The sequence below is a fragment of the Chelonia mydas genome, chromosome 8 (assembly GCF_015237465.2).
Source record: "Chelonia mydas isolate rCheMyd1 chromosome 8, rCheMyd1.pri.v2, whole genome shotgun sequence".
Taxonomy (NCBI): domain Eukaryota; kingdom Metazoa; phylum Chordata; order Testudines; family Cheloniidae; genus Chelonia; species Chelonia mydas.
In genome coordinates this window covers 2,074,091-2,087,211 of record NC_057854.1, presented here as the reverse complement: position 1 = coordinate 2,087,211, position 13,121 = coordinate 2,074,091, and the positions used below count along the sequence as shown (strand labels likewise).

General features: G+C 48.8%; 1 pseudogene; it reads right to left on the bottom strand.

The window, feature by feature from the left end:
* Positions 1-3,417: 3,417 nt before the first annotated feature.
* Positions 3,418-8,383, bottom strand: LOC119566891 (annotated as a pseudogene).
* Between the last annotated feature and the right edge of the window lie 4,738 nt (positions 8,384-13,121).

Here is a 13,121-nt window from a genome sequence, read left to right as displayed (position 1 = left end):
TTCATTTAAGATTTTTACTTCATTTGATTCTCCACTTTCTTTCACATACAGTGCCGCTCCCCCACCAGCATGACCTGTTCTGTCCTTCCGATGTATTTTGTACCCTGGTATTACTGTGTCCCAGCGATTATCCTCAATCCACCAGGTTTCTGTGATGCCTGTTATATCAATAGCCTCATTTAATAAGAGGCGCTCTAGTTCACCCATCTTATTATTGGTATATAAGCACTTTTAAAACGTGTCGCTTTTTAGCTGTCTCCCGTTGCATGATGTAATTAAATGAGACGTTTTTCATTTGACTGTTTCTCCTCAGATCCTACCTGTACTTTATCATCTTCCATCCTCTCCTCCTTACTAGGACATAGACAATCTCCATTAGTAGATCCTGCCCTAAGGGGATGTCTCTGTCCCAACCATGTGCTCCTCCGCACCTCTGGGCTTTCCCCCAGCCCTTAGTTTTAAAACTGCTCAACGACCTTTTTAATTTTAAGTGGCAGCAATCTGGTTCCAATCTGGTTTAGGTGGAGCCCATCCTTCCTGTATAGATTCCCCCTTTCCCAAGAGTCATTTCGGGCTGCCCCTTTATACCAACCTCCCCGTTCTTTGTCTCCGACGTCTCCCTGCCCCCAGACTCTCCTGAGTTCAGGATCCTGACACAAGGAAGAAAGGAAAGCAGCAGAATACGGACCCTGGACTTCAGAAAAGCAGACTTTGACTCCCTCAGGGAACTGATGGGCAAGATCCCCTCGGAGAATAACATGAGGGGGAAAGGAGTCCAGGAGAGCTGGCTGTATTTTAAAGAATCCTTATTGAGGTTACAGGGACGAACCATCCCGATGTGTAGAAAGAATAGTAAATATGGGAGGCAACCAGCTTGGCTTAAGAGTGAAATCCTTGCTGATCTTAAATACAAAAAAGAAGCTTACAAGAAGTGGAAGATTGGACAAATGACCAGGGAGGAGTATAAAAATATTGCTTGGGCATGCAGGAGTGATATCAGGAAGGCCAAATCACACCTGGAGTTGCAGCTAGCAAGAGATGTTAAGAGTAACAAGAAGGGTTTCTTCAGGTATGTTAGCAACGAGAAGAACGTCAAGGGAAGTGTGGGCCCCTTATTGAATGAGGGAGGCAACCTAGTGACAGAGGATGTGGAAAAAGCTAATGTATTCCATGCTTTTTTTGCCTCTGTCTTCACGACCAAGGTCAGCTCCCAGACTACTGCACTGGGCAGCACAGCATGGGGAGGAGGTGACCAGCCTTCTGTGGAGAAAGAAGTGGTTCGGGACTATTTAGAAAAGCTGGACGAGCACAGGTCCATGGGGCTGGATGCGCTGCATCCGAGAGTGCTAAAGGAGTTGGGGAATGTGATTGCAGAGCCATTGGCCATTATCTTTGAAAACTCATGGCGATCGGGGGAAGTCCCGGACGACTGGAAAAAGGCTCTCACTGTCTCCCACAGTATGCTTGCCAGCAAGTTAAAGAAGTATGGGCTGGATGAATGGACTATAAGGTGGATAGAGAGCTGGCTAGATTGTTGGGCTCAACGGGTAGTGATCAATGGCTCCATGTCTAGTTGCAGCCGGTATCAAGTGGAGTGCTCCAAGGATTGGTCCTGGGGCCGGTTTTGTTCAATATCTTCATAAATGATCTGGAGGATGGTGTGGATTGCACCCTCAGCAAGTTTGCAGATGACTCTAAACTGGGAGGAGAGGTAGATACGCTGGAGGGTAGGGATAGGATACAGAGGGATCTAGACAAATTGGAGGATTGGGCCAAAAGAAATCTGATGAGGTTCAACAAGGACAAGTGCAGAGTCCTGCACTTAGGACGGAAGAACCCCATGCACCGCTACAGACTAGGGACTGAATGACTCGGCAGCAGTTCTGCAGAAAAGGACCTAGGGGTTACAGTGGACGAGAAGCTGGATATGAGTCAACAGTGTGCCCTTGTTGCCAAGAAGGCCAATGGCATTTTGGGATGTGTACGTAGGGGCATTGCCAGCAGATTGAGTGATGTGACCGTTCCCCTCTATTCGACATTGGTGAGGCATCATCTGGAGTACTGGGTCCAGTTTTGGGCCCCACACTACAAGAAGGACATGGAAAAATTGGAAAGCGTCCAGCAGAGGGCAACAAAAATGATTAGGGGACTGGAACGCATGACTTATGAGGAGAGGCTGAGGGAACTGGGGATGTTTAGTCTACGGAAGAGAAGAATGAGGGGGGATTTGATAGCTGCTTTCAAATACCTGAAAGGGGGATCCAAGGAGGATGGCTTTAGACTGTTCTCAGTGGTAGCAGATGACAGAACAAGGAGTAATGGTCTCAAGTTGCAGTGGGGGAGATTTAGGTTGGATATTAGGAAAAACTTTTTCACTAGGTGGGTGGTGAAACACTGGAATGCGTTACCTAGGGAGGTGGTGGAATCTCCTTCCTTAGAAGTTTTTAAGGTCAGGCTTGACAAAGCCCTGGCTGGGATGATTTAATTGGGGCTCGGTCCTGCTTTGAGCAGGGGGTTGGACTAGATGACCTCCTGAGGTCCCTTCCAACCCTGATATTCTATGATTCTATGATTCTATGAGTCACTGGGATGCGGCGCTGGCTTGCAGCAAGTATCAGCACGGTCAGAGATCTGTCAGGCTCCCCCAGGTCAGCCCAGAAGTGAGGCAGCTTCCATGCACATGAAGAGCCAAATGTGGCAGGTTGTTGGTCTGCTGCACAGGGCATCAGCGCAGCTCAGACCCCAGTCAGAGGGACTCTGCAGTCCTCTGTGCGCCATGGAGGAGACGGACAGGCTGGGCAGCTCGTGGGTCTCTGGGGGGCAGTATCGGAAGGATCAGGGGTTTGTTGGTGTGTAGGGTGTGACGCACAGCATGGATCCACATGCCCACAAGCCCTTTACACCTCCCACCCCGACAAGTAGCCCCCTGGGCTCTATGTCTGGGTTGGGGATCCTGTATCCTCCCATCCCTTGCTGTTCTCCCAGGTCAAGGCCTTTTACGTGAGCTCTGCTCATGGTCTCATGTTCTGGTCCATGGAGAAGACTCAGGCCTGGAAGGGAGTCAGACACAGGGAACGTGTCCGGGGTTTGTGTATCGATTTATCTTGTAGGAAAAGCCATGGCAGGAGGAGATATAATACTTGCCAGTCTGTGGCTCCCTTAAAGCCTGTGACTGGTTATTGCACTTTGTGTTCTCATTAACTCTGGTCTGTAAGCTGGGGAGAGCTCGTGTGAGACACGGGAGAGCAGAGTCCCTCCTTGGAAAGGGGAAAAAAACCCCACAGAGGTCACAAATTCTGCTGAGTTTGCTTTATTGCATAGACAGGTGGGGAGTCAGCGATGCTCTTAGAGGTCTGGAACCGATGGATGAGAGGAGAACGTGACTCCATGCAGGGATCTGCTTGTGGGAACCAAATGCTAAAGCTCTTCTCTTTCCTTGTCCTCATTGTGCGACCTGCATTCTCCATAATGCTCAAAGCAAAGACTTCCAAGGTTTTCACTAGAGGAAAGAGAGAGACACAGAACTCAGGGCTGCAACCTGATGGCCAACGAGAGCAAAGCATCTGTCAAGGCCCCAGTAGGTCAAATTCACCAGAGCTTATTTGCTGACAGGAAAAATTACACTGAGGAAGTCGACCCAGCCTCTGCGAGGTAAAGATATGGGCGCAGGCAGAGCCTTGAATTACCTCGCGATTGTATTTTAGTTTTTGTTAATGGGCCCTTTATTCTGATACTTACTAGACTCCTCCACAAAAGACACATTTGTTTCCATATGTCTTGCCATCAGTGCCACAGACCGGGTCGTACTGTAAGGTGCACATTTCCGGAGGCTTCTTGTACTCACTGCAGAAACCCTACAGAGAACATTAGTATTGCTGTTACAGTTATTGTCTGCATTTCAGTAGTGCCCCGATGCCCCCACTCGCCCATGGGGCTGGGCACTCTCTGAATAGAGAGGAAGGGACGGTCCTGCCCCCCAGAGCTCACAGTACCTGATCCTGTCCCTAGTCTCTACTGACGTTCTGATTAACTGACTTCCCAATTCCCCTCTCGCTGCCAGGAGGAGCCGGGCCCGTCTCCCTGGTGGAAGAGACGTTTCTGAACCCACATCACATGGTGTGTGAGCGAAGGGGCATCTCCGTAGGCATCAGTTGCTAATCTGACATTACCCAGGGTACAATCTGGACTGATGAACAGCTGTGTCCCCTCAATTCTCCAGCCTGGGGTGCCTTTTACACTGCTTTGCTATGAAGCAACCACTCCTGTTCCTACTCACACACAGCTTCCAGCATGTAAATTACTCCGAGCTGTACGGTATGAGTCCTTTGGCAAGCCACTCTTGAATTACACTGCAGGGGAAGAGCAGCAAATTTCCAGTCCCAGACTTTCCCTCAGAAGTGTGCATCTTGTATTGCCCAGCACCCTCCTGGACCATATAAGCTCCTATAAAGTCTGTCATTTTATTAATAGAAAATGAAATGCACAAATCCTATTGTCGCAAATGGAGTTTTCCAAACACTTCAATCCAAAACACACTGGTTTAGATTAAACAAGATTCTTAACTACAGAAAGATAGATTTTAAGTGATTACAAGTAAGAAGGCATCAAAGTCAGAACTGGCTACAAGAAAATAAAAGCAAAACACCACTAATGCCTGACTTATCAAGCTAAGTGAATTCAAAGCAAAAGGTCTCTCTCACCAAATGCTTCAGCAGGCTTTCTGACTGTCATTTCCACCAGGACCCCTCCCCCAGTCCAGTGTTACTTTCCTTGTCTTTGAGGTGTTGTTGATGTCATGGGCAGAGAGAAAGGGAGGAGTGACTTGGGGAGTTTGTTCCCCATGTTTATATTTTTTCCCTCCTCTTTGAGCATCATTTCCAGCTGGGGTTCATGCAACAGAAAGTTTGTGGGGGATGGGAACTTCCAGCTGTTCCTTTGCCAACAAGTAAATTTCTCGCTCACAGGCTTTTTGCTGCCAAAAAATGGCCCCTTAACCACGTGATGGTCCGTTTGATTATGTTGAGACCTGGCTGAGGTGTTAGTTTGTCTTTTGTCTCTGGTTATGACTGTTTCCCCAGCCTGGGGACATGTCTTATACAGTAGAATCTTATAACTTTACATACAATGGTGCCTCACATACTTAACAGGACAATAATGTTCAGCACATTATGAGTTTCCAAACCATACCTTACACTGCATACTTTGTACAAAATTTATCACAGTCTTCTTAAAGGGGTGAACATACGGGTACAGGCTGGTCTAAGAGACGCTTCTGAACCTACATCATATAGAATGTGAGTGAAAGAGCATCTCCACAGGCAGCAGATGCTCATAAATAAAAAACCTCATGCTCTTGTCATACTGTCACCTCCTCTGTTCTGTCTCAGTTGCTCCCTGTGTCTCCCCCAGGCCCATCACAGACTGCCCTGTACAACAGTCTATGGAATCCATCACTCTGACCCCATGGCTTACGTCTACTCGGCAATGAGACACTCCTGGCTAGCTCAGGTCAGCTGACTTGGGCTCGGGCTGTACAATTGCTGTGTAGACATTCGGGCTTGGGCTGGAGCCCGAGCGTTGGTACCTCACGAGGGGGAGGATCCCAGAGCCCGAACATCTACACCGCAATTTTTAGGCCTGCAGCCCAAGCCCCCTGAGCCCATGTCAGCTCAGCCGGTCCAGCCATGGCCAAGCCCTGGATCTTTTGTTCCAGTGTAGATGTACCCGGGATTCTCAGCCCCAGAGATTCACTCTCCCCTGGCTGGGCACGAGGTAGACCTCTGCTTCTGCTTTGAGTCATGAGTTCTAGCATGTTTCTAACCCAGAGATCATGGTCCCTGTGATGTTACAAGCCAGAGACTGGGGAAAGTGATTATTAATGAACAGGGAGAGTTCGACTTACCTTACCAGCCTGGCCAGCAGCATCTGGAACAAAACATACAGACAGAATGAGACTGTTTCAGATTCTCTCTCCCATCCTGGTGCTGGGGTTATTGATGTCCCGAGTTCTGACCAAGTCTCTCCTTTACTTTTATACAGAGCCTTTTCAAATGTTCTGGTATGGGGCTGTGCACTAGGGATGTCAGCTCTTGTATATCTGTATTAACCTAATTGACGTCGCAAAGGAGGAACGGAGGAAGAGGCAAACATTCTTGGGACATTCCAGAGTGATCCTACTCTAGACAGGTGTCTCCTCTACAGGATCTCACCCTCACCTTTGGGGAGGCTGGGGAGTTTCCTACTTTTCCAGGAACTTCTGAGAAGATATCAGTGCTATTTGTTTTAACCCTTCTCCTTCTGGATGAAGGGTAACATTGTATCTACTCACTCAATTCAGTGAAAGGGTTCAGAAAACATTCATGTTGTCAGCAAGACTTAATCATAAAAATGCAAAGAACTTTCTTTCTTTCTTTCTTTGGAGTTTCATGGGGGATCAGTTCAACCATAGAGCGGGATCATGCTTGTCTTAAGCCACCTATAATAAAACAACACCCACATGTTGATCTCCTCTTTAGCTTTTGAAACACAGGCCCCTGCCACTTGAGCCTAAGGACTAGCTCTGTTAGCTGCCAGCTCCATAATACCTGATGTTCTTTCAAAGCTACATCCAGCCAACAGAGGCCAAGAAACATTCATTGACACCAGTGTAGCAGGATTGGACCCAAAACTATCCACAACAAAAGTGGTTAATGGCTTTGCTTTCAAAAGCCTGTTACGGAGTCCTGCAACCTAGAGCAATAGGGATTGAATTGTGCCTCGGTGCCTTCAGGAGCAGCCTGCTTTGTCTCTCTCTGTGTTTTGGGTTCTTGTGTGTTAGGGTTCTGGATTCTGAGAAATCATGTCATAGTACATTACAACATCCAGAAAGAGAGTTTTACATTTTACTCTAACATCCGTTTGGATGGTGTGACCATAACACTGCACACTCTGCCACGGACCCTGTCTGGTCCGTTCATTGACACTGTCTGAAAAAGACCAGAACACTAAAGGTTGTGTCTCAGCAGCTATTTTGCAGGATCCAGGATCTCACGGGCATCCATAAAAACCTCAGCAGCTTTTGACTCTCTCGCTCCGTATCCGATGAAGTGAGCTGTAGCTCACGAAAGCTTATGCTCAAATAAATTGGTTAGTGTCTAAGGTGCCACAAGTCCTCCTGTTCTTTTTGGAATACAGACTAACGCGGCAGCTACTCTGTAACCTCCATTATTTGAGTGTGTCTTCAGAGTTAAGCCATAGCACAGAATTACATCAACAATGACTCAATTCTAATGAGACGTTTCATTCTGAACAGGTCTGACTCTGTTTGTTAATGAAACTCTATCCAATTGACTAAGATATCAGCCCCCCAAGTGAAGATTATCTGTATTAAGGAGCTATGGATAACGGGATCATCCAGCATTACAAGGTAGGGATTTAACCCCAAAAAAGCAAATGTTTGGAGAGGATCTAAATCCTCCGCTTTCTACTTTGGCAATGCCATAGATCTTGTCATGCTAATAAAGTATCGTTGAATTGAATTAATTCAGGCCATAAAGCAACTCCTACGTAATACAAGGTAAGAAGAAATTTTTCCTGTGGGAAGCTTCCCTCAGAACTGCTGAGGGCCTTGTACATCACTCTAAATACACTGGCACAGGCTAGTGTTGGAAACAGAGATTGGGTAGAAGGGTGCCTGGTCTGATCCAGGGTGGGAATTTTTGACTCCTGATGGTAGGGTAAGTAGATAAAAATTGTGAAAAATTGGGGGGAAGGGGAGGGGAAATAGGCGCCTATAGAAGAAAAAAGCCCCAAATATTGGGAGTGTCCCTATAAAGTCGGTACATCTGGTCACCCTACCTAATGGCCTCTTTGTGGAGTTTCATAATAAACAATGACAGGAATTAAAATTATTTAGGCAACTAGATCAAGAATTTTACTGCCAACCAACCCCCTTGTCCCCAACAAAATAATCAGAAAACAACCAGAACCGTGGATGAGAAGAAATTCAAAAAGAAAGGGGATTCCATGGATGTTTGTTTTCTAGTGGCTGTGAATCTTTTGAGCTGCCTCAGTTTTCTGGCAGAGTCAGTGAGACCCCAACCCAGAGAGAAGCCCGGGAACAGCCCTTCGAGCTCTGGGATCCGTGCAGGGAGGTCAGCGCTCCTGGAATCAGCCTGCTGCTCAGTGTCCAGGCTGTGCAGTGGCATCTCAGAAATAAACCAGCTGCTCCTGGAATCAGGCACTGTGGGGGTGTGCGAACCCCTATATAGATGAGAGTGAGGCTGGCCCCATCCTTTCGGGTATAGGGCAGGGGCTCAGCACAGGCTACAGCCAAAGTGACTCACCTGAGTAGAAGCAAGCAAAGTGCCAGAGCGAAGAGCAGAACGGCCCCTGTTATCTTCATGGCGGACGTGGCTGTCTGGTCTGCAGTGGGCTCTTGGTGCTCTGCTCCCTCAGTAAACCTCCCACACAGAGCCCCACTATATATAGGGTGTCGGAGAACCCACGCTTCAATTGTGACTCACCCCTAAATAGTCACTCACAACTCCGGCAACCGGAAGCAAAGCTCTCAGTGGGAATGCCCAAGCTGTGAACAATGTTTCCTCCACAACAAGTTTCCAGGATAAGTTGGAGGAAAAGTCACACCCTTGATTTGGTGAATAATGGAGTAGTTATGTGGGCTGAGTGCTCAGCATGGCGCACGTGGGCACCCAAACCTTGACATTCCTGATTGTCAGGACTGTGAGCGTGGAACATATTCGTCACGCTGCACGTTAAAGGCACCGAGCCAGCAAAAGCACCTGACAGTTACCATGTTACCAGCCTCTTTTGGCCAGACTCTGCAGTCGGTCCCCACAGCAGGGGAAAGCTGAGCGTAAGCGACGGTCCTGCTGTCCCGATCTTGCACGTATTCTGCCCGGAGCCGGTGCCTGGCCTAGTTTAGGAGGAGCTAGAGGGCAGGTCTAACTCAAATATAAAGAACCTCGTGTTCTTGTGATACCATCCCCTCTCTCGTTCCATCTCTGAGTTGCTCCCGGTGCCTCCCACAGGCCCATCACAGATGGTGTCCTGTCCAATAGTGCATGGAATCCATCAGTCTGACCACAGGGATTCCGCTCTCCCCCTCATTAGGGCCTGGGGTACAATCTGCTCCCACATTGCCTCAATGAGTTCCAGCATGTTTCTAACCCGGAGGTCCTGGTCTCCATGATGCTACATACCAGAGACTGGGGCAAGTGACAATTCATTCACAGTGAGAGTTCGACTCACCCCATGACCCTGGCCGACAGCATCTGGAACAAAACACAGACACAAAGGACACAATGTCAGAGAGAAACCAGCTAAAAAACAGTCATCTCTGCCTAGGACGACGGATGCAGATTGCTAACCAGCAACTGGGGCCATGGGAAGGAGTCCTGCACCCTCATCCAATTGCTGTGACAAATAGAAACATGGAGAGTAATGCACCCACAGTCTGACCTGAAATCATAGAATCATAGAAAATTAGGGTTGGAAGAGACCTCAGGAGGTCAACTAGTCCAACCCCCGAATAGCATCACTGGGCCTACAATTAATTGCAGGTGCGATTGTTTGTAGTTCCCAGACTGGAGTTTGGTTTAAAAGCCCATAATGGCTCCTCAGGTAACATCTTTCCAAAGGAAAATGCTGTTTCTGCCATGAGCCACTTCCCTGGCTTAATCCTGACACCCAAACATCCGTAGCTGGTGCTGAGATGCTTTTTAACAGTCGAGTCCGTGCTGAAGGTTAGAGGGTCAGAACACAGAGCTCTGTACAGGCTGCAGCAAAAGTTACTCCCCCTGAAAGCTGGGGAGGAGCCCCAGAGCAAGGAACACAACGACAGCTGCTGTCTTCAGGGTGGAAGTGGTTCGTGGGTCTGCTGGAGTCTGTTGGTGCTGAGCTCTGCAGATGATCTCACAGTGCAGCCCAAGGGAGGAGATCTCATATATGTAGACAAGAGGTTGGGTTCTCTCTCCACTTGGATTATGAAATCCCTGTCGAAATGGTCACTGACGCTACAAACCAATACAGTGATTGGTCATTCCCGATTCCTAATTCATCATGTCTGGCTGGTCGTCCAAGCCAAATGGACATTTGGTGCCCCCTGATTCGTTGGTTGAAACTTTTGCAAAAGGAGGATTGCGTGTGCCAATTAACACATAACAAATGCTTTTCTTATGAGCGACACTCGTCATTGTCACATGAGCACAGGTGTTGGCATGAAGAAGAGCAGTTCACCAACCCTAATGTTAACAATCCCACATTACCGGATGCTCGTAAGTAGGGCAAGAATGTGTCTGTATCAAATACTCTTTGGGGACTGCAATAAATATTCGTGGGGAAAGGTTAAACTGCCCTGACATACATGGGTGAATTCAGCGTAAGCCTTTGTAAATCTTGACGCACCTGCAGAGGAAGGCAGATTAGTTACTTCAGGTGCGTCCGGGCTCTGCAGGTTGCTGAGAACCGCCACCTTGCATCCCCGTCACATTCCTCTTTGCTGTCCCGCACCAGAAACCAGCATACTCCAGGATCCGTGCGCCCTGTCCCTCGCGCACTGCCAGCCCCTTTACCATTCAAGCCCCTGCCAGTCTGTTGGTACCAGCAGCTGGGAAATTCGATCTGGGCCAGGAGGGAGGGGAAGTGGCCACGTGGCACCAGCGTGCAGCCAGTCGCCCCGTGTCCATATGTTAATGGGCACAGGCAGAGCTCCCTCGGGGCAGCCCCGAACGAAGGCAGCAGAGAGGTCTGCTGGGATCCAGAGGGGCGGGACAAGCAGTGGCTGGGCTGCATGGGGCAGGAAGGCAGCACAGAGCCCATGCGGCGGGACCCCTCCGCCCCTTGTGCACCACGGAGGTCGTGGCTGGGTTCAGCGTACAGGTCTCTGCAGCGGGGATCGGGGGGTGCGGGGTCGCGGTGGGCTATGGCACAGGGGGACACCACATGGCCCCAGTGCTGCTGCGGGGGAAGCGGTGGGATGTTCCCTTCTCTGCTCCCAAACGCAGGAGCAGCTGGGAAGGGGTAACTGTCTGGGTGCACCGGGCCCTGCTTCTGGGCTGGGGATTCCCCTCCCCTCTGCCCCAGGCAAAGCCCTTGAACTCTGGCTTCGCTCTTGGCTTCAGACTTGCACCATTGAAAATACTGGTATGAGCCTGCTTGACTCGTCACTGGGCCCCGCGACAGCCTCTTTCATCTCTGAACAACAAGACGGGAGTTGCTGAACGCTGCAATAATCAGCAAGAAATACCCCTGGCAAATATAGGAGAGTGCTGCTTAGTATTATCATTATAAATATAGTAATATCGGGTGTGGTGGGGGGAGTCTCAGAGTCTGAGAGGAGATGGGTGCAGAACAGACCTGGTGTTGCAGGTGGATTTCTCTGAAAGGAAAGCAGATGGGAGGGAGGAGGAGGAGGTACTATATAAATATGATACGCCTACGTGGGGCCTGTCGTGCCTGGTCCTGCTATTGCACTTTCTATTCTCTGTCCACGCCGCAGAATAACTCTCTCCTACGAGCGAGGTGACCTTGGAGAGCAGCGTCCACTCCTTGGCAAGGGGAAATACAGACAGGGAAAGAATTCAGCTGTGTGTATTTATTGACCAAGCAGACAGAGAGACAGGAATGCTGTAGGGGCTCCAGAATGGAGGATGAGCAGAGAACTTGTCTCCATCAGGGATCTGTTGGTGGAAAGTGAAAGCAAAATGGATTCAGCTTCCTCTCAGCACTTGGTCCCAGGGAGAATTCAGCATTCTCTGCCGTGCTCAAAGCCAAGATTCCCGCCCCTCGCCCTGCCATGCAGAACTGACTCAGAGCTGGAATCTTCGAGGGCAGAGAGGTTAAAACATCTGCAAAGGTCCCCATTACAGGAATGAATTGACGCTGCGCTCTTGGGCCTACCTGTGAGAGGTGAGAGTCAGACAGTTGCTCTCCGGGCTAAAGATAGGCCAGAAACACTCTGACGAAATGGTTTTCAATAAGGAAATATACGTGAAATTTCATTTTGGAAAAAGAAATGGGAAAAGTGCGATCGACACTGTCAAAATGATGAGTTCTGATTTTTCATTGAGAAGTGACTTTCCAGTTCGAAACTTCCTTTATTTCATAACCACATATTTTAAAACAGCTTTTTGAAAAGGTCAAAATCAAAATGAAACATTTGGAAATTATAGAAACGAAACAAATTGTTCCTTGGGTCTAAATACTGTGTGAATGGGCGTGAACCTGAGTTCCTGACCAACCTTCTGTTTCCTCTTGTGTTTATTGATGGGCTAGTTACTCCTGCACTGACACGACTGCTTTACAAAAGCCACTTTTCCCCTCTTCTGTTCCCTCTCTGAGTAGCTCCCTGTGGCTCATCCAGTCCTGTCCCAGACTGTGCTGGGTGTACAATAGTCCACGGAATCTGTTACTCTGACCACCCAGAGTGCCTGGCTATGTCCACAGTGCAAGTGGAGCTGTGATTGCAGCTCGGTAGGCATACGCAGCTACCCTTAGTAGAGCTAGCATGCAGACAATAATGGGGAATACGTGGAGGCCCAGGCTTCAGCAGGGCTAGCAACATGAGGACGTCTTAGAGGGCGAAGAGCCATGTCCCTCTCCCTCCAGAGTTTGGATTTAAGCTCGCAGTCTCCTTGCAATTCACCATGCTGCAAGTCTGACTTTAACATAAGGACATAAGAATGGCCATAGTGGGTCAGACGAAAGGTCCATCTAGCCCAGTATCCTGTCTTCCGACAGTGGCCAATGCCAGGGGCCCCTGAGGGAATGAACAGAACAGGGAATCATCATTATCCAGCAAATGCCATTCTGCTCTGTCCTACAGCGGTGACAAAGCTACCTGGACCAGCCGGCTTTCACAGAACCAGTACATTCATTTAGGAAAAAAAGCATTAGAGGGAAAAACCCATAATAAAAAAAAGCCAGTCTGGGTGTCCCCAGCTTCCACATGGAGACCATGGCAGAGTCCAGTCCATCAAACCCTTCCAGCAGGCGTTTGCCCTCTTGGTTATAGTCTCATCTCAGTCTGAGAACCAAAACAGGGTCCCTGAGTCATAAGAACATAAGAACAGGCTCACTGGTCAGACCAAAGGTCCATCTAGCCCAGTATTCTGTCTGCCAAC